Source organism: Macrobrachium rosenbergii, chromosome 6, assembly GCF_040412425.1.
Source record: "Macrobrachium rosenbergii isolate ZJJX-2024 chromosome 6, ASM4041242v1, whole genome shotgun sequence".
Lineage (NCBI taxonomy): Eukaryota > Metazoa > Arthropoda > Malacostraca > Decapoda > Palaemonidae > Macrobrachium > Macrobrachium rosenbergii.
In genome coordinates, this window is record NC_089746.1 from 61,763,897 (window position 1) to 61,786,080 (window position 22,184).

A 22,184-nucleotide genomic window follows, 5' to 3' on the forward strand; every position below is an offset into this window, starting at 1 on the left:
AGTAGTAGTAGTAGTAGTAGCAGTAGTAGTAGTAGTAGTAGTAGTAGTAGTAGTAGTAGTAGTAGTAGTAGTTAAATAAAGAAATAGATCAAAAAGGAAAGTTTGTCAACTTTTTATCGTGACTTTTCGTAAAAAATGTATTACCTCCAAATACTTTCGACTTGAATGTAAATTATTCCTGTTTAATGCATATCTTGGAAAATTAATAATTATACTAAAATTGGATCAAATTACATTGTTACAGAATTTTAATAGTAGATATAATATTTTTTATTCATAATTTTGTTTCATAACAAAAGTACGGTTGATTCATTTGACTTATTCCCACAATGGTGACTAACTTTGAAGTTGCGCGCTGAATGAGAATGAGTGAAGTATTTCTCTCTCTCTCTCTCTCTCTCTCTCTTTCTCTTGTCAGTGTGTGTGTGTGTGTGTCATTTCATTAAAATCCGTCTTCGAACTTTTCTGCGCTTTCGTTCATGATGTAAGTTTTCTTCAAAGGAATCCATTATGTGGAATGAGAGAAAAAACCATTTGGCTTCAAACTTTGCGTAATGAGATAACCTTAATTAAATATAATAAAAGCGACTCTCTCTCTCTCTCTCTCTCTCTCTCTCTCTCTCTCTCTCTCTCTCTCTCTCTCTCTCTCTCAGAGGACCGTCTCATTTACATATTTAGAACATCCATCGAGAACATTATTATTACTTTATACAAAACTTTCATTTCCAAGATTTAAGTTTATCTGAGTATTATTAAATTATCTGTTGTCATGATAGCAAAGGTCATCAACCCCAAAAACATGTTAGTAGAATCAACTTGTTTTCATAAAAGTTATGAAATGGTAACAAATATAAAATTCATTTTATGTAACATCAAAATTAAGGACGTTCTTAAGTTACTTATGCCTAGCAGTATAAACAATTTATATTTTATTAAGGGGTCCAGCTGTCTTTATAATGCGTCCCTCTATGAAAATGGAAGTTATGCTATTGGAAAACAGTCTTTGTACCCAGCAATAACACGAATTAACATAATACCGTATTTCCGGGACATCGAGTTACCTTTTCAAGTAAGTTCTGAGAAACAGACCACAAAAAACTTGAAAGGAAAGGTAAATAACTGTTATGTACTGTTTTTTTTTTATTCAGACCAAGGAGTTTACAATCTCTCTCTCTCTCTCTCTCTCTCTCTCTCTCTCTCTCTCTCTCTCTCTCTCTCTCTCTCTCTCTCTAGAGTTCCCAGTTTCTGTAAATCTTTTGAGTGAAGTAAGGGGATCTCTCTCTCTCTCTCTCTCTCTCTCTCTCTCTCTCTCTCTCTCTCTCTCTCTCTCTCTCTCTGTGTTCGCAGTTTCTGAAACTCTCTTGACTGAAGTAGGGCTGAATTTAGTTCCTGTTCTTTGAACATTTCCTGGACTCCTTTGTCACGATAGTGTTAAAGGAGAAGATTTTTTTTTCTGAATAAACACTTGCAACTTTTTGAGAATGAGTTAAAATGGAGTATAATAGCCGCCCCCCCCCCCTTCCCTTGAGCGCTGGAGTACCCACTTAATGACTTCTATATTGTAAAGCGTATTCTAGTCTTGCTTTTATTTATTCATAAGTCATAGGTCATTTGAAAGAAATATATATATATATATATATATATATATATATATATATATATATATATATATATATATATATATATATATATATATGTATATGTATGTATATAATATTTATACATATTTATATTATATATACATATATATACACATATACATATGCATATATATGAGTGTGTATGTGTGTGTATATCTGCTTTTTTTAGAAGTCGTGTGAGCTTTGACCTTGCTGGGGCAGTGGCAAGATCTTTTTGAAAATTATAGCGTTCTAGAAACCACAAATGAAAACACCCACTTTCTATTTTACTTAATTTTGTACGATTATCCTAAATCAGAAGGTTTAGGTTCTGAAGACCAACTGGACTTCACAGGCTTACGAGTCTTTACAGGGCATTTATCAGGTTATCAGACCGAAAACATCTGTCATATTATTTTGTCTAAGTCACTGGTTTCCCACAGTATGGTGCCGCCCTTCCAGGATCTGTTTCAGTCGTCTTAGCTCAATAACGTGATTCTGGGAATCTTAGAATCAGATTCAGTCTGGTCAAATAGATTAGACGTCTCATGTGTATATACTCGGTTACAATTTCTACGTCCTTCTTTGAAAAAAAAATAGGTTTTTACTAGGGTTTGCAGACAGTTTCTTTTTAAGTGTATGTGATCACTATTATTTTCTATCATTCTAATTATTTCCGAACATGGCTTTGACTAACATATATCGATTCCGCATCGCCACCTATCAAAGCTGAATAAAATTTGCAGTTGTCGCTTAGTGAAGATGATTTTATTATTATTGTTATTATATTATTACTATTATTATTATTATTATTATTATTATTATTATTATTATTATTATTATTATTATTATTATTATTAAAGCTAATGCATAATTTTTTCAGAGCTGACGAGAGGTGACAATGGCGTCGATGGTCTGGACGACTAGGAAAGGGAAAATATCAAGTTATTGAGGATTGATATCAACTCAGACGTAAGGTAGGGTAGCTGATAAACACTCGTTTCTGTTATGTTTATATTATTTCATAATAGCTTCTATAATTATGCGTACCTACTCCTGTTCGTTCTATTCTTGTTCCCCTTTTGTGGAGAAAATATCAGTATTTGCTATGTCCAGAAATGTGTTGGCAATTAAGAAAAATAAATAATGACACATAAATATGAATTCTGGTTCCTAATCAGAAAAGCAAACAAAGGAATGAAACACTGCTAATGAAAAATTCATTCTCAACAATTAAACATTCAGCTCCAACCCAAAACCAACAGTTCAAGTGGAACCAAAAGTCCACGCGTTATTTATTTTTGTATCGACTCCTCCAATGTTTTCCATGCTTAGCGATACAGGCGAGTATAAAAGTTGAATCAAAAATACAATGGTTCTGCGAAAATGCGTCATGCATAACCGGCTGTGGATTTCGGACGCGTAATGCGAGGGGGTATTTCCATTTCCCATTTTCCTCTTTGCTTCGAAATGTGTTTTTCTCTGAAATCGAGCAACCGGGAAATAACGGAGCATTATTAGCCGATAAAGCAGCTGATAGTTAGAATAACGTTTCGTGGAAAAGGCTTCGTTAAACGTATATACTTTATGCTTCCTTGTCTTTTATACACCCATGTCTGCGGTCATTCGGAACTCATTAGAAAGGCATACAATAGTTAAAACCTCAGAAATTTGCACACAGACACACACACACACATATATATATATATATGTGTGAGTGTGTGTGCGCGCGCGTGCATGTTCGTATGTGTGAATATCATGCACCCGGCCACCTGGTAGGCATTTGATAGTTGAATATAAGTACACACAAAGTTTTCTTCCCAGCCGGAATTTTAGACCCAGGAATGGAATTCTTTTCCTGTTATTCCTGTGAATGCTAGTGAGAACGGATTGAGGAATCGAAGGTTTCACTTCCACCGCTAAATTGATGTGATATCAAAGTCAGTCGCTTTGTTAATTCTAATTTATGAAAGTTGAAGGCTAGGAATAATTTTTTTAATAACTTAGTGATAAGATCTGATCAAATCAGGTCAGCTTTTTTCCGTATTAGTTGAATAATTCAGTAGAAATACCATCTGTCCCGATATCCGAATTGATACAAAGTGAATAGAAAGAAAAATTAATGTTTGTTACTATTTTTACTAGTATATGATTTCTGGATGTGATTAGCATTGTAACAAGCACCAAAGTCCTAATATTATAGGCGTTCAGTAACTTCTGTTTTCTTCATCTATCTCTTTATTCAGTTTTAGGCTCAAATATAAATGAGAATTACCTTTAAAAAACAAACTCTGGACTTTCAAGTCAGTTAAAACAAGTTAATCATACTCTTTGTCCTCAGTCACTGTCTCCAGCCAAGCAAGATTTATAGTTAAAGAAATGCATAAAGTCTAATTTTGACAAGATATAAAAAAATTAAAAAAATATATTGGTATAAGTGAGGGGGGGGTGGAAGAGAAGAGTCCTAACCAGCTTAGCAGGCGAGGCTTTTGAAGTTTCTCAAATAACCGGAGAAGCAATTACGTCTCGTTTCGGATCTTAAAGTTTCTGAAATGGCCTAACGAAGTATTTGAGGTTTCCCTGAACCGACGTTGGAAATTGGACGGCCTTCATTTGTTTCACGACACCCATTGTTACCCGTGTTTTTTTTTTCCTTCTTCCTCTTCCTCTCATTCTTGTTTTTGCTGTTGCTTTTACTTGAAATTCGTTGTAGTAGATTTCGATTTTGGTTACTGCCATAGATAGGGCCAGCTTTATGTTTTTACAAAGACGGCTGGTGAGTGTATTAAGGGGACAAAGTGAATAGGCTCTGGTGCCTACAATACTGATCAATAAAGCTTATCGCATATATCCCGAGCATTAATCGTCGTGAACTATTTCAAAATTGTTTTGTTAAATTATATTCACGAATCCAATGATGAATTTATATTTTTGTATGAATATGGGATACCTTCATTACCTTCATTGGTTCAGTGATGAGAAGAAATATCTATCGGAAATCTGAATACACAAACACACTAATAACTCCTTTAGATAAAAGTTTCGAATTCTTATTGTAAAGAATAACTGCTGCGTTGTCTAGGATAATCAGAGCTGGAGTTTCTCAGTATTTGAAACAGAGAAATTTTCCAACCATTAAATTCAGTTCCATATTTGTAATGTCAGTGTAGCTTATCTCAAGAAATAGCAACGTTATTCACACCAGTTTAACTGACTATGCTTGTTTTTTCTTTATATTAAGTACTATGGAAAGTGTTTGAAGGAGTCTCAAAGAGATTTTGTACTAAGTTTTTAAAAATGTTGAATTTATTTTTGTTTTTCCACCAACAGTATTTCGTAAACACTGTAAGGACTGTAAGGAAGACACGATTAGTATTATATTTATATATATATATATATATATATATATATATATATATATATATATATATATATATATATATATATATATATATATATATATTTTTTTTTTTTTTTTTTATAGGCTATATGGTGATAAGACGAAAGTACTTAGCATCTCAATTGTCCCACTTTCCTTTTTGGCTGAAACTTTGTTCGTTTAATCATCAAGCATTTACCTTTTTGTGATTTAAAATCAAACATTTATATGTATATATATATATATATATATATATATATATATATGTATATATTGTGTATATATATGCATATATATATATATATATATATATATATATATATATATATATATATATATATATATATATATATATATATATATATATATATATATATATATATATATCATATAAGGAGCCTCGATGGCTCAGTCGGTAGAGCAGCACCTTAGGTCTTCGTAGAGGTCCATGGCACGGGTTCAAATCCGCAGCCGACTGGTCAGAGAAGGCGGACACTTTGCTATCCGTGTAGACACCCCGGGATTACGTATGTAATCAATGGATAGGTTTGCTGAAACCAAATGGGTGTTACAGGCTAATACACACATAAACAAAGCCAATCCAACACCTAAAAACATAACAGACACCTCACACATATCGAACTCTCGACCTAACCGCCCAGTTCTCCTCACTGCTGGGAGAAAGGGAGCTGGGGATTGGTACGATACATGTACACATCGTTACCGGGGTCTAAGCGATGTCAGGCAGGGCAGCCGATCAAGGCTACGGCCTACCCCAACGGCAAATCAAAGTCCTTCGAAAAGAAGGCATCGTGCTTACCCCATATAAAAATGGGAAAAAGCACGTTATAACGCCAGTCCAGGATTTTATAAAGATGACATCATGAAAGGTGAAACATTTAAAGAAGCGAAAGTTAAAAGACCTTTTCCCCTCGTAAGACAACATAGAAGTTATTCATAAATTAGTCTTCATAACAGCGGTCTGTTTACCATATTACCTACTTTTGTAAATTCTAGTTTTTAGGTAGTTGATATTTAGTCTTATTTATGTATTTTTTAAAAGACGAACGTGGTGTAACAGTAGCATGCCTTTTTTCCTTTCTGTTCCTGCGATCACACACACACATACACACACACACACAAACATATATATATATATATATATATATATATATATATATATATATATATATATATATATATATGTGTGTGTGTGTGTGTGTGTGTGTGTGTGTGTGTGTGTGTGTGTGTTAGAAATAATCAACACACAATCACGCGTGGAACAAAATTAAATTTCTGGCTCACATCAGGATCGAACCCAGTTCTTTCATGTGTGTGCGCGTGTGTAAATACATATATATATATATATATATATATATATATATATATATATATATATATATATATATATATATACATACATATAAATTTAAGAACACAGAATCATTCATTTCATGTCTGATTAAAAGGAATTAGCGAAATAATGAATGTCCACTTCCGGAAAGGTAATCCAGTTGTAGACTGAATTAATTAACACTGTTAATGCCGTACATTATCGAGGGGATAATAAGTACTGGTTAAATGAGGCTGTACAAAGGATTCACTTGATGGGATCGGAATTAACGATGACACGACAAAATGAGTGAGGGATCTGACGAAACCTTTCCCATTTGTGATCTTTATTTTACGGATTGTCATTCTGCAAAGGGTACAAGGAAATTAGCATACTGGCATTCCCAGTTCTGTCAAACACTTCATTTAACTCTGCGTATTTCGAAATATTTTTCTGACAGATTAAAGAATTCGTGAGTCTGTTATTTTCATGGTTTCTATCAACATCGAGTCTAGGATAAGTGTCCGTCGGTAAATAAAGTAAAAATTGGAAACGAAAAGTTATAATTAATTTTGGCGGCTTCACTGAATTCAAAATATCTGAAACGCTTTGTGTATCCAAACAGTTTTTCCTCTGTGTAAGTTTGAAAGTCTGCGGTAACAAACTCCTAGTTAAAAGAAAAAATTCTTGAGCATGAAAATGCAGGACAACATAAACTCAGGTAAATTACAAGTACGCTGGTGTCGCATAATTACATCAGTATTATCGTCTGTTGACGGTGCAAGGGCACAAGTTTGAAAATAAACTGCTATGAATACTTTGCTTTCCTTTTTGAGTGTTAGTCCCACGCCGTATCAAAAGGGCAATCATTTGGGAATCTTCTACCAGCCATAAAGATTGTGTGTCGTAGTGAACACGAATAACCACTGAGTGAAAAACGAATAGGGGAAATATATCCGTCCTTTATGGAAGTGCCCGGCATCAGAAAGTCTTTTTGATTAACAAAAAAAAACTTTCAGTCAGTGTAGAGGAGTTTTACATTTATTGATAGCTTTCAAAATTAAATCCCTACTAATTTATGAAGACCCTTTATATTATATTATATATAATATATATATATATATATATATATATATATATATATATATATATATATATATATACATATATATATATATATATATATATATATATAAAGGGTCTTCATAAATTAGTAGGGATTTGATTTTGAAAGCTATATAATATATATATATATATATATATATATATATATATATATATATATAAAGGGTCTTCATAAATTAGTAGGGATTTAATTTTGAAAGCTATCAAGTAATATATATATATATATATATATATATATATATATATATATATTATATATATATATATGTATATATATATTTATATATATATAGTATATATATGTGTAAATATATATATATGTAATATATATATATATATATATATATATATATATATATATATATATATATATATATATGTGTGTGTGTGTGTGTGTGTGATATATATGTATGCATATACATATATCTCCTTTTTTAATTTATTATGGCGTCAATAACCTAGGTGTTGTGACACTAGTTCTAGTAGCTATAATCAATGAATCAATATATATAATATATACAGTATATACATACATATATATATATACAGTATATGAATTGTTGTTATTGTTGTTACACATGATAAAACACCAACATACTATAAAAGGCAATGTTATAATTAGGCTTATATGGTTATCGTTCCTTAATTTGTAAAATTAAACATGCAACTTTCACAAAAATAGTACAGAAAGTATCTGACGATGGGTTATATTTGAACAAAAATGGTCTAAAAGAACTTTAAAATCTGTAGCACAAGCGTTGAAGGCCTAACTCCAAACTTTTGCAGGCCTTTCCCCTCCCAGAATTTATAGGCCTAGTTCTTTCCCGGGCGGCTTCCAGCCCGAAAACTTTTGAGGGCGCACGCGTGCGCGATTATGCATGTTTGCTCGCCCGGACGTGGACGCAGTTGTAACGAGCCGTTAGCTTCTTTCTCTCTTGCCGCTCAAACACCATTAGCGGAAATTTAGGAGGTTATGTCCACGCATGCATCGCGCTTGTAAATAGTTTTGGGAGGCGGGGCGTTATATAGCGGTGGTGTTCATGTTCGATATTGTTAGCGTGCGTATGCGTTAAGTGCACGCTTTGTTTGCTGAACGCTAGCCGGACGGGTGATAGCAAATGCATAAATAACGTTTTGTTGGTTGGTCGCAGATGTTGGTGGAAGTGAAGATTCTGTTCTGTGTGTATGTGTGTGTGTGCTTGTTTGTATGTTTTGTGTGTGTGTGTGTGTGTGTGTGTGTAGTAGGCCAACTTGTTTTAGAAGCCACGCCCCCCACGCACATAACTAAGGCATGGGTCTGGTTCATTATATAATGTTCGTGTGACCACTCATTTATTCTCACTAAGTGCATGCAGTTTGTAGTTAGAGGCGTTTCCGTAGAATAATGTTGAAATATGGAACGTACTAAAGGATTTCAAGTCACTGGCACTTTAGAGAAGAGGATAAAACGGTTAAATATACGTATCACAAAAGATCCAATGAAGTTCAAGGTAACATCATTTTCGAATGAAATCTGTTCACTATTTCTTAAATGTTGTAGTAAATGTAACCTAAGCAGAAACAAATGACACCAAACGTAGAGCACGATCGCATTAAACTACAAATGGTATTGGTATATACGTCACCAATCATTATGTAACGGTACATCTACAATACACATGTAATGTGCAAGAGACTTTACATACTTAAGGAACAGTCACACTAAGCTGGTAATCGATGCATCTGTGGGTACCGTTTTTATATGTCTGTTGAAATAACACAAGTTCCTCTCTCTCTCTCTCTCTCTCTCTCTCTCTCTCTCTCTCTCTCTCTCTCTGTCTTGCCGGTTCCCTTACAGTGTTACTCACTCGAAGGACCAGACTCATTTTGTATAGTTTTCGTGCTAAAAACTAATTCTCGTTACTTCGTAACGGAAAAATGCATTCAATATATAGTTTTTCAAAATTGGAATTATATGAGAATGGCGTGCTTTCCCTAGGATTTTAAGTTATAAACGTTATGTGACACCGGTCTAAATCGTTGTGTGTGTGTGTGTGTGTGTATAACATGTAACCGATGCTTTCATTCAAGCACTAGGTTTGCCAGGCATGAAATAGAACGAAAACTTTATGACTATTATTATTGTTAACGTTGCAGTGTGAAATTCGGCTCCTCAAACCAAATGGTTCAAGTTTATTGCTTTTGTTTGATAGCGGGTTATTGTTCTCGGAAATATTAACACTGACACAAAGTGGTTTTAATCTTTTGCTGAGGAATTGATAGAGAAATAAACGAACAGACTGACAAGATAAACTGTAAACAGGAACAAGGAAACTAAAAGTTGGACAAGGACAGCATGGCTAAGATGGGATGGAGAGAGAGAGAGAGAGAGAGAGAGAGAGAGAGAGAGAGAGAGAGAGAGAGAGAACCAGGATTTACTGGAACAAGGAAACTAAAAGTTGGACAAGGACAGCATGGCTAAGATGGGATGGAGAGCGAGAGAGAGAGAGAGAGAGAGAGAGAGAGAGAACCAGGGTGAGATATATATAAGAATAAGTGGAGAAACTTCTTCCAGCCCGCTGGCAGTAGGTCTTGGACCGTTAAATCCGTCACCGACGACGAAGGAGAAGAGACTATATACTCTAAAAAAAATGTAAAACTGGAAAGAAAATATTATTAATGTATCACAGATTCTCTCTCTCTCTCTCTCTCTCTCTCTCTCTCTCTCTCTCTCTCAACATGGTACAGTTGGAAACTGTTATTGTTTCGATTGTTGACACACGAACCGGCTAAGTCCTGTTGTCTTAATTCGTTGAACTTTGTCTTCGACTGGATAAATCTCAGATATGAGAGCAGCTGTCCCCAAAAATTTTTCTCGCTATCCGCGTGTTATTTATTTTATACAAATTTATCAGTTATAAGAGTAATATGATATGAGATTTTCACAATTCTCAGTCCTCAGTCCTTGTTAATATTTTTTAGTTTCTTAATGTTGCTTTTTCAAAATCATTCTTGTTCAGTACTTCTTCATTCGTTTTTAATTATTATCCTTCTCAGGCGTTTTCAGATGACTAATAGTTAGCTTATCGAAACATACGGTAAATCTCCATGTATTTTGAAGCTCCCCCTCTCTCTCTCTCTCTCTCTCTCTCTCTCTCTCTTGAATGACCAATCAGCGCCCTCATTTCAATATCTTGTATATGTATATTTGTAGCTCGTTATTCGTTAACGATATTATGCTCCGCGAACCTCTCTCTCTCTCTCTCTCTCTCTCTCTCTCTCTCTCTCTCTCTCTCTCTCTCTCTCTCTCTCTCTCAGTGAATAAACACAGTAAACTCATCTCTATTTGCCTTCAAACACTAATATATTAATACTCATTTTGCTTGCTTGTTGTACAGTGTTTTTCCTCTATCCAGCTGAAATCACAATATCAGTCAATACTTTTACTTTTTGTATTTTAAGTCATTGTACAGAAAGATGTGAGCAGTTTACTTGAGACCTTCATACTGATTTATTTCTTCTTATTAAGAGAATTCAGGTCTTTTTTTTTTATCTCGAATGGGGATCTACGTTTTTGTTTAAGATGTTTTTTAATTCGTCTCGAAATTCTGCCAATAAGTATGGAGGCTTACTCCACAAATATTTATCCAGAAGGCTTGTTCCATATAATTGTTTGTTCATTCCATATAATTGTTCGTGCATTGAACAATCAGCTTTTGGCATGCGCATGAGACAAAAATACACTTCTTGCGTGGATTTTGCAAGTTTATCAAAATTCTGCGTTATTTTTATAATGATATATCTAAAAAAAATCTACTTTATATGGCTTTTTGTCTCCTATAGTAATTATAATAATTATAATAATAATCCAAATTTGAGAAAAACTCAGGTTGATGGTACTTAAGTAGTAAACAACAAAATCTAGATATATTGAATACGGTTTGACCTTTCCTCCTTATTTCCTAGATGTCTCTTGATGACTCATCAGATGAAAAGAAAGTGAAACCTCAAAAATATACATTTTTTTGCTCTGAATAGAAATCTCTTCTTTTAACACTTTTTCTCAGAGGGCAAACTTGTAAGGTTCCTTCCATTGCCTCTTCCCCTTCTTGTCCGAGGTGCCTCACAGAGGTGCCTCACATCTCTTGCACCATACCTCACACCTCCTCTCCTCATGACCCTCATCTGAGGGTTCCCCTTCCAGCAATAGTTCATTCCAGACCGCCTTGATTGCCTCGTTTTCCTTTCTTTTGGAAGCGTGACCAACCAACGAAGTCTGGAGTCTTTCTTTTTTCTCAAGGACGCTTATCAAAACGTTGCTTTCTTATTTTTATTTCTTAGGGATCCACCCAGAATACTGATTTCTAAACAATAAAAACAGGGCTTTGTCTTTGCTTCTGGAGACTGGAAGTCAATGTGGTGGTTCGGTCGTGTGGGAAGAATGGAAGGTTCTAGAAGAGCTAAAATAGATCAAGTTCTGTGCAGATCAGGAAGGAGTTTAAGGCTGCTTTTGATACGTCGTATTTAAAACAAAAGTTGCATCTTTTTATTGACTTCTCTAATGCTTACTTAATATTGCTATTGCATTTTCTTGCTTAAATTATTTGTTGTTCTCACTTTGTCACAGAAAGCCAACCTCTGAATGGAAGAGATGAATTAAGAAAATACTCATTTAATATTTATCTGTCTATATTTCTGTTTATCTATCTGTCTACACACAGACATTATGTATATATATATATATATATATATATATATATATATATGTGTGTGTGTGTGTGTGTGTGTGTGTGTGTGTGTGTGTGTGTGTGTGTGTGTGTGTGTGTGTGACCTTTTGTCACATACAACGTTTAATATCGATTTCACTCATCTTCAGTGTTTATTTCGAGGTTCAGTAAATTTGATATTAAACAGCATTTGTAGTTTAACGTTCGTGAATAATATATATATATATATATATATATATATATATATATATATATATATATATATATATATATATATATATATGGGTATGTGTATGTACTATTTATATATATATATATATATATATATATATATATATATATATATATATATATATATATATATATATAGTAGAGAAAAATATTGCTGTTTGAATTCTTTTCTCTCTTTACTTATAGCTGAGCCAGTTCTTTCACGTTAAGAAATTCGTCTGCGAATGTTTTGCCCGAACATTTTTTGTCCTTTCATATCCAAGAGAATTTTTCATTCTCCCTTTTTGCTTCCCAAAGAATGTTTGCCCGGCAAAGCTTTCAGAGATTTCCAAACGGTATTGGCCCCTAAAATCAATGACGTACAAAGAGCAAAGAGCAGCACCTGCAGTCGGTCGAAAGGAAAAGGAGAGAGAGAGAGAGAGAGAGAGAGAGAGAGAGAGAGAGAGAGAGAGAGGGAGAGAGAGCTAGAATCTGTTGGCGTGTCTTCTTGTTTCTGAGACTGACGCCTTGAGCTGAAATGAGAAATACCAATCTTTGCAGGCGTCTGCAACGCTTCAAGGGATGTTTGCAGTGTGTCTGCTTGAGAAGTTTGAGACAGGGGGGGAGGGTGTAGGTGGGGAATAACAGAAACATACACACGTGGGCCTGTCCACATCTAAACGGACAGAGGGCCGACATAGACAGAAAGAGGGGTTTATTCCAAAACTAATACACCACATATGCCTTGCTTGAAATATATATATATATATATATATATATATATATATATATATATATATATATATATATATATATATATATATATATATATATATATATATATATATATAAATATACGTATGTCAGGATATATAGTGAAACAAAAGTATCTATAATAATGTCTCATTACAATTTGACTGACAAAAAATTGAGACAAGCATGCATGTCTATGTACGCCACAATTACCGATGGGCAGGATTTTATAATGCTGGAAAATCTATAGTTAAAAGTTAAATTATTCTTTGTCCAAACTTAATATTATTTCAAAATTTTCCTTGTTTCTTTGTAGTTTGCCTTTTTGCATAATACATTTTGTACAATATAATATTTTCATGGAATACCTTTCATTATTAACATTGCATGATTATTTTTTATTGTTTCAGTTTAAGAATGAATATTGATTGGTTATACATTAAAGTTTAAAGCACTTTTCTATACCAGGCAAAAGGAAAGCAATTCGTGAATGTTGGAAAGCAATAATTGGTATTTTTTCATTACGTTGCAACACCCTGAGCAATAAAAGAAAAATAAATAAAATGAAAGCGAAATCGTGATAAGTTAATTCCATCGAAAAATATTTTTATTTATATTTTAAGAACGTATAACTTGGAAAGCGAAATCTTGATAAGTTAATTCCTTCGAAAAATATTTATTTATATTTTTAGAACGTATAACTTGGAAACATCCAGGAAGTTGTCCCAACAATAAATTGGTTAAAAGTTTTCAAGTTATCGTTAGTTCATCTTCAAAAAAAAAAAAGTCTTACCGCTCAGAATATGAAAGGACTTCCTCAGCGCTGACTTTTTGGTTTTCTGTAAAGAAAACTATTGTGCCGTCTTTGTCTGTCCGTCCGCCCTCAGATCTTAAAAACCACTGAGGCTAGCGGGCTGCAAATTGGTATGTTGGTCATCTAGCCTCCAATCATCAAACATACCAAATTGCAGCCCTCTAGCGTAAGTAGTTTTTATTTTATTTAAGGCTAAAGTTAGCCATAATCGTGCGTCTGGCAACGATACAGGACATGCCACCACCGGGCCGTGGTTAAAGATCCATGGGCCGCGGTTCATAGAGCATTATACCGAGACCACCGAAAGATAGATCTATTTTCGGTGGCGTTGATTATACACTGTACAGAAAACTCGAATGCGGTGAAGCAACTTCAGCGCATTTTTTACTTACCCTCATTATTAAAAATCAAAATCTATTGCGAGGTATAATTAAAAGTGTTCAATAGGTACCCACCTGCCCTTATCAAAAATGATAGCAGGTTATCTAAATCTCTCTAGGACTCTTTTAAAATGTTTAGAGAACAAAACGAATGGGAATTCGACTCTTCATTGCTTCGCATATTATTATTATTATTATTATTATTATTATTATTATTATTATTATTATTATTAAAAATACTCATAGTAGCATTTGAGGCTTGAAATGGAGAAACAAATCGACAGCTATGTATGGGTACAAATATGTTTAAAAATAAATCTATACAGAGAGTTTTCGGGAATCTGTTCGATAAGTGAACAGATTCCCGAAAACTCTCTGTGTGGATTTATTTTTAGATACATTTGTACCCATACATAACTGGCTTTGTTTCTCCAGTATTATTATTATTATTATTATTATTATTATTATTATTATTATTATTATTATTATTATTATTATTATTATTATTATCCATAGGTGAAGAAAGGAGGAATGATAAGAGAAAAGAAAGACTTAGCAGAATATAAACTGACTACTTGAGGCAGAGGACCTGCTTCGAATTTTGGTCTTTTTCTCTTGGGAATTTATAGACGGAGTTCTCTCCCAAATGATTTCCTTCCCGCAGTGTTGCAAGCGCTCGCCTGCTTTATTATGCATGTTTCCTCGCTTGGCTGTGGACGCAATTTTCTCGAACTTGTTTGGATTTTTTTTTTTTTTTTCCTCTTCGATGATGTTTGCGCAAACACTATTAATGGAAATATGGGTGGCAATATCGACGCATACACAGTGCTCATGAGCAGTGCAGGGTGAGGACGTTTGCATAGTTTCTAAGAGTTTTCGTTTTTCTTCTTACCCCCTTTTCTCCCCGACCGTCTCTCCCGAACCTTTATTAAAGGGAATTTAGTTGCTTACGTCGACGGATTCAAGGTTCTTACAAAGTCCTCTGAGAGAGCAAGTTTGCACAGTGTTGGAATGTTCGCCAATTACTGTAAGCATTTCTAGGTCCCAAGTGCGTGCTTAAATGCATTAAATGTTCAGTAATAAGCAGCGGAGTGGAATGTGACAAAAGTCCACGAATAGCCACGTGATTCAAACGTACCAATCGGCTATCATGGGGGAAGTGAGTTGGTATCGACTCTGAGTAGATAAAAAAAAAAGGTGAATTCGAAAGGCATATGTACGACTGAGTCGGAAACTACTTATCTAGGTAGGAGGATGGTAGCGCTACTGAAGAGTCGTCGTTCCCCAAATGTTCGATGGTTCGAGTCCTCGCTCATCACTGATAAATTACTCTCCGGTGTTTTCTGTTTTCAAAGTTGAGTGAACTTGATATTAAATCACATTTGTAGCTTGAGCTTTGTGAATATAAAAAATGTGAAGGTGTATATGCCAAAAATTCATGTGTACATTATATAGATATATATACGTATATATATAAGCAGATATATATATATATATATATATATATATATATATATATATATATATATATATATATATATATATACATGTATTTTATCTCGACTGTTAATCATGTGTTAATACAGACTCCCTGATTTTGCGACATATCAACATTTCATTTCTGCAGGATAGTCCTACCTGAAAAAAATCTAGGCAAGCCATAGGTACTGGCCACAGATGTTAACAAATTCATAAAATCAGTCCTTTATACTTTTTTCATTAGCTGAAACGGTTTCCATTGTTCTAAAAGGTAAAAGAAGTATTTTCTTAGAGTAACAATTAGCCTCGAGCAACTAGAATTTGGCATAAATAACGATTTCTTCTGTAGGAACTCAGGGGAAGGAGATTCAAAGGAAAAACAAATTCATGGTGGAATAAATTTCAAGGTATATTGCGGATCAGTGTTACGTCATACCATTGTACGTATTTAAAAACTTAAAAAAGCGATCATTGAGGTATATTTTATTCGAAATAATCGTTGGTTATTACGCATTTGGAAATGGAGAATGTTTGTGGCACAGTTATCGATCAGTCTTTCCCTCTTCTACTCATGATATTAACATTAATGATCTTTTTATTTTTGGTCATTTATTTATTAATTTTTTTTTGTATTTGTTTGAGGTTTTCAGCCGTTACAAAGCATAGTTTCTCTCGAATAGCAATTCTTGTGTAATTGCTGAATGAATTACTGTTTGCTGATTGAGCCGCTTGTCATTTTTTTTAATTTCAACGGATTAAATTTAGTTGAAGGTCTGCGCTGATTGCCTATTGTAATAAGTCGAATCTACTCTAAAGAGTTTGCTGATGCAGTAGGATATAACTGAGTTCATCTACCTTCTAAAACAGAGAGAGAGAGAGAGAGAGAGAGAGAGAGAGAGAGAGAGAGAGAGATGTACTCTAAGAGTTTGCTGATGCAGTAGGGTATAACTGAGTTCATCTACCTTCTAAAAGAGAGAGAGAGAGAGAGAGAGAGAGAGAGATGTACTCTAAAGAGTTTGCTGATGCAGTAGGATATAACTGAGTTTATCTACCTTCTAAAAAGAGAGAGAGAGAGAGAGAGAGAGAGAGAGAGATGTACTAAAGAGAGTTTGCTGATGCAGTAGGGTATAACTGAGTTCATCTACCTTCTAAAAGAGAGAGAGAGAGAGAGAGAGATGAGGCTGATGATGTACCAGCACGTCTTCTTGCGGTAACAACTGATGTATAAGTAATCTAAAGCGGCAAAATAGGCAGTATTATCAGTATATTTAATGAAGTCAGTTGTGAAAAGAATAGCACAGGTTTTTCCGCTCCTCTATTTTCCTATTTACACTTTCATTTATATCATTAAAAAGCCTTGTGGCTACCTCAAGCATTGTCATATGGGCGACCGTCAATACGTTTAGTAATTTTAACAACCCAGCAATATGGTCCTCAGTGCATTTGCAAGAAGATTTCTTAAATATGTTCCAATTTTAAATCACTTTGCATTGTTTTAAATTTTCTCTAATTACGAAGAAATGGTGGGTATAAAAGGTGTTGTTCTTTTGTGCTTACACAGATACACATGAAATATATTAATGTATATATATATATATATATATATATATATATATATATATATATATATATATATATATATATATAATATATATACATACATATATATATAATATATATATATATATATATATATATATATATATATATATATATATATATATATATATATAATATATATACATACATATTTATATATATATATATATATATATATATATATATATATATATATATATATATATATATATATATATATATATATATATGAACTCGCAATGACGTGAGTAATAGATATCAATTCTAACTCGCATCGGGGTCGAACCCAGGATTCTAGAATAAAAGTGTGTGAATATATATTAACAAAAACTCGTCGGCCCGAAAATCGATTAAATCGTTCACATGTAAAACTCCCATGGAAAACTTCCTGGAAACTGCTACAGAGAAGGAGAAATGAGGACGGGGGAAAACAGAATGATTTTCCGATGTGTTCTGTGATTTCAATATTTGAAGCCAGAGGCAGAAATGGCAGTTTTTTTTATTTGATCGTATATCTGTCTGGGATCATCTGTCAATCCGGATTATTCATATTTGTACATTGGATTATGGATCATTCTTCTGTTAATTAATTTCTTTTATTGGTTTGATGAACTGTGTATAATAAAGTCAAAACAATTAGGTCCATCGATGCAAATTCTGTGAGAGAGAGAGAGAGAGAGAAGAACAAACCTTTTCAAAAGATAGAGGCAATAAAGAAAAAATTAATATGGAAAAGTGTGCTAGCCTTTTAATATTGGGAGCTGTTAGAACACTTGTAAAACCACTGCAATTATATTTTTCTATCTTCTTTTGTGCCTGTTGACTCTGTTATTATCACTAATATTTTTAACAATAAAATAGCATTCACGTCGTCTTGTTTCGACCTCTGCAGAAGTTATCATTTGCAAATGTTTTCAATTCACGACATTCGCAAGGCAACTCTCGCTCCACTCCAAGGACTGAAATTGTTATGAAGGATGATAGATTCTGAAACTCGTTGGGGTCTCGTATGAACTGGAGTGGTGTTGCATTTCAGGCCAGCCTTGCGTCAGGCTTCCCGACGGGAGGAGCAATATTGCTTGAAAGCATAAATAAAAACACGGCATATGAATTGAGGGTAAATTTTGATCCATGCACGTAGGACGGTACCGAATAAATTTTAATTCATATTCTCTAAATATTGCTTTTCAAATGTGCACTTTAGATTTCAGAGGCATTCAGTATTCATTGAACGCTATATACAGTATATATGTATGTATATATATATATATATATATATATATATATATATATATATATATATATATATATATATATATACTGTATATATATATATATGTATTGTGCATATGTGCTGAACACCTGTCTTTGTATACATATGTGTGTGTGTATACGTGCGTGTGGGAGGGTATGTATGTGTGATTTATATGTCTGATTAATACCTGAAATACTACAAACGCAAAATAGTGATGTCCATATAAATAAACCAGATTTTTTATGTTCTGCTACTCCAGTGCTTCTTAGGAAATGGGAGGTTATAAGAGACGGTAAAAATAGAAGAAGATATACTCGCTTTTCCCAACTGAAATCAGAGGTATTCTTCAGTAATTAATGCTAATGCATTAAAAAGTTCACTTTTTAAAAAAGTCTGGTTTTTACAAACTTCATTTACCAGCTAAAATGCCAGTTCCAAGTGATTTAGTCTACAATTAACCTGTTTTCTTCAGTACACGTCGTATTGCCCCCACCCAGCATATAATAATGGCCCGAGTTAGAAGTAATATTCAGATGCATTCAGAGAAATATTACGACGAACACCAAAGCAATAGAAACCTTGAGCAGTTATTTAAATGCAAATGACAGTAGCCAAGGAACAGTGACATCCATGACGGCCGCAACCTCGGTCTCCCATTTGAGAATAATCCCAATCTACCCTGAGCAGATTGCGGGAATTGGAGGGCGGAAATTATTCATAGCAATTTGAACTGTACTCCTCTAATTACCTTGTGGTATACTTGGTGACAAGCTTTTGTTATATTCCCTGCTCTCTCTAGACCTGGCTTCTGAAACACTTATGTATATATATATATATATATATATATATATATATATATATATATATATATATATATATACACATACATAATAAAATGTATATATATATGTGTGTGTGTGTATCACAAAATCCACGTAAGAAGGTGAGCAAAAACCGGGACTTTGAACAAAAGAAGTTGACAGGGGGGGTGAGGGGGTGGAGCTGGGTTACAGTTTGTTAATCTGGGCAACATGTTCATTAAACAAAAAAGACAAAGACAAAGGATCAAGGGATAATCCAGGGTGGAGATTAACAATCCTGGTGCGCGTGGCTTCAATAAACACTGTCTCCAGCAGATTCCTTCTCCGATGATCATTGACCATGTAGATTATCGATGACTTATCCCAGTTAATCGCATGGTCTGTCTTAAGCCAATGATCCACAATGCCATTATTTGTTTGTTTCCCCCAATATAAATCTTATTATATTCTTTACAAGGAATACTGTACAAAATATTGTTTGAATTGGGCAGGCTATTCTTAACTGGTTTATTTCTCAAAATATTATTATATTTAAACACTAAGTTAGTGCCAATAGTTTTTAAAATGGGCACTGCAGGAATGAACTTAGGATTGAATGGTAAACAGACGATATTCTTAAGTTCTTTGTTAACGCAGGTTAGGGTGTAATATATCTTTTTTGCTTTATTTTTTGTCCCTGCCTTTTTTAGCTTAAAGAACATGCTGCCCAGATTAACAAACTGTAACCCCGCTCCCTTTTGTTTTTGTATATAAAATCTCGGTTAGCTTCTTTTGTATTCAGTGTGAACTTGAAAATGTAGAATAAACTTCGAAAGTACTTGTTCAAAGTCCCGGTTTTCACTCACCTTCTTACGTGGATTTTGTGATATTTCCAAGCACGCGTTCCTCCGTGCTGCATTGGATATATATATATATATATATATATATATATATATATATATATATATATATATATATATATATATATATATATATATATGTTTTATATTTATAAGTCTATGTCTGCTGTGGTTTTAGTGTTCTACCTAATTTTGCTAAACGTCTTTCACTTGCATCCATGGAAAATATCACCAAGCAAAAAGACTCGGAAACAAAATATTCAAACAAATACGTTTTTAACACTGCCTCTGAGACAGCAATTCAAGGTAAAAAAAAAAAAATGATGAAGAGTATGTTTTTATCATTAAGCCCCGGGGCAACATTTGAGTAGAACAAAAGAAATCCGGGCTCTTCCCTAATAACCCCGAGGGAAAAGTATTTCGAAACGAACTCCTTGTAAGCTGTTTTTTTTAGCTACTTATCCCGTCCCCGGGGCAAACCATTAAAAGTATCAAGAAATGTGTTTGGAGCAAAGAAAAGAAAGCGGTCGTTGCGTTGGTAAGATACATGACAGGGTATACTCAACTTTTTTGACCACTTGAGTAATTTCTGTACAGTAATATATATATATATATATATATATATATATATATATATATATATATATATATATATATATATATGGAAATAATCAACACAGTCACGTGTGGAACAGAAATAAATTTCTGACTCGCATCAGGATCGAACCCAGGTCTTTCAACTGAAAGGCAAGGGCGCTGCCCACTAGGCCATACAAGTCCTAAAAGAAATTGGAACCTTATGATTATTTCTATCTTATTCACTCAGAATGGATAATTCAAATGAAATGCTGTCAATTGGGTCATTGCTGAGTCGGAAAGTTGGGGAAAACACGCTGGTTTGCATGCAGTTAGCTTGCCCAGGTAATTCCTTGGGTGCAGATGCCCTCACGTTCCAACTTCTTTTTATGACTTGTATGGCCTAGTGGGCAGCGCCCTTGCCTTTCAACTGAAAGACCCCGGTTCGATCCTGATGTGAGTCAGAAATTTATATATATATATATATATATATATATATATATATATATATATATATATATATATATATATATATATATACATATATATATATATATATATATATATATATATATTATGTATATATATATATATATATATATATATATGTGTGTGTGTGTGTGTGTGTATGTTTATTACTTTCACAGAGGACCTCAGTTATACAGTAGGTTCATAAGATGATATTCTTTATTTTCAAGGAACCAAATAATGAAGAACACAGACATGTCTGACACACACACACACACACTATATATATATATATATATATATATATATATATATATATATATATATATATATATATATATATATATATATATATATAAAAGACAAAATACACTAAAAAAGTCATGAAACAGGTGGTCATCTTAGAAGCAAGTCATGTAGAAGTTCGCTTTATTCCAACTACAAAACTCTTAGTTAATCTCTTTTCAGTTTTTTGCTCCAATAAAAAAGACTTTATCACGCGACCAAAAATCCGTCGAGACTCGTAACATAAGACGCCGAAGATCCCGATTCCTGTGGGAGATTAATGAATTCTTGATCATGGCGATCCCTTCGAGTTGTTGGGTTCCGTTGGCCAGTACGGATTATTTGAAAGCTTCTGAATCGAACTGAATGTTAGCCTAATTCCACACCTCAAAAATGATTATATTTACTTTGGACTTTCTACATGCATTTTTTGGGGGTGTTATATATCTCTATCTTTTAAAAGTATCATTTTATTCTGTCTGTTTCTTCTTCTTTTTGATATTGTGCGTTCAGTTCTATGGCCGTTCTTTCATTCTGGAAAAT

At 33.6% G+C, this 22,184-nt stretch overlaps 1 long non-coding RNA gene across 1 annotated transcript in view; it reads left to right on the top strand.

Annotated features, from left to right (window-relative positions):
- LOC136839639 (uncharacterized) overlaps window positions 1-22,184 on the top strand; it is a 251,738-nt gene that overhangs the window by 88,511 nt on the left and 141,043 nt on the right. The window contains exon 3 of the long non-coding RNA XR_010853425.1: window positions 2,503-2,596. This is a non-coding gene — a long non-coding RNA (uncharacterized lncRNA). The remainder of the gene's footprint in view (window positions 1-2,502; window positions 2,597-22,184) is intronic.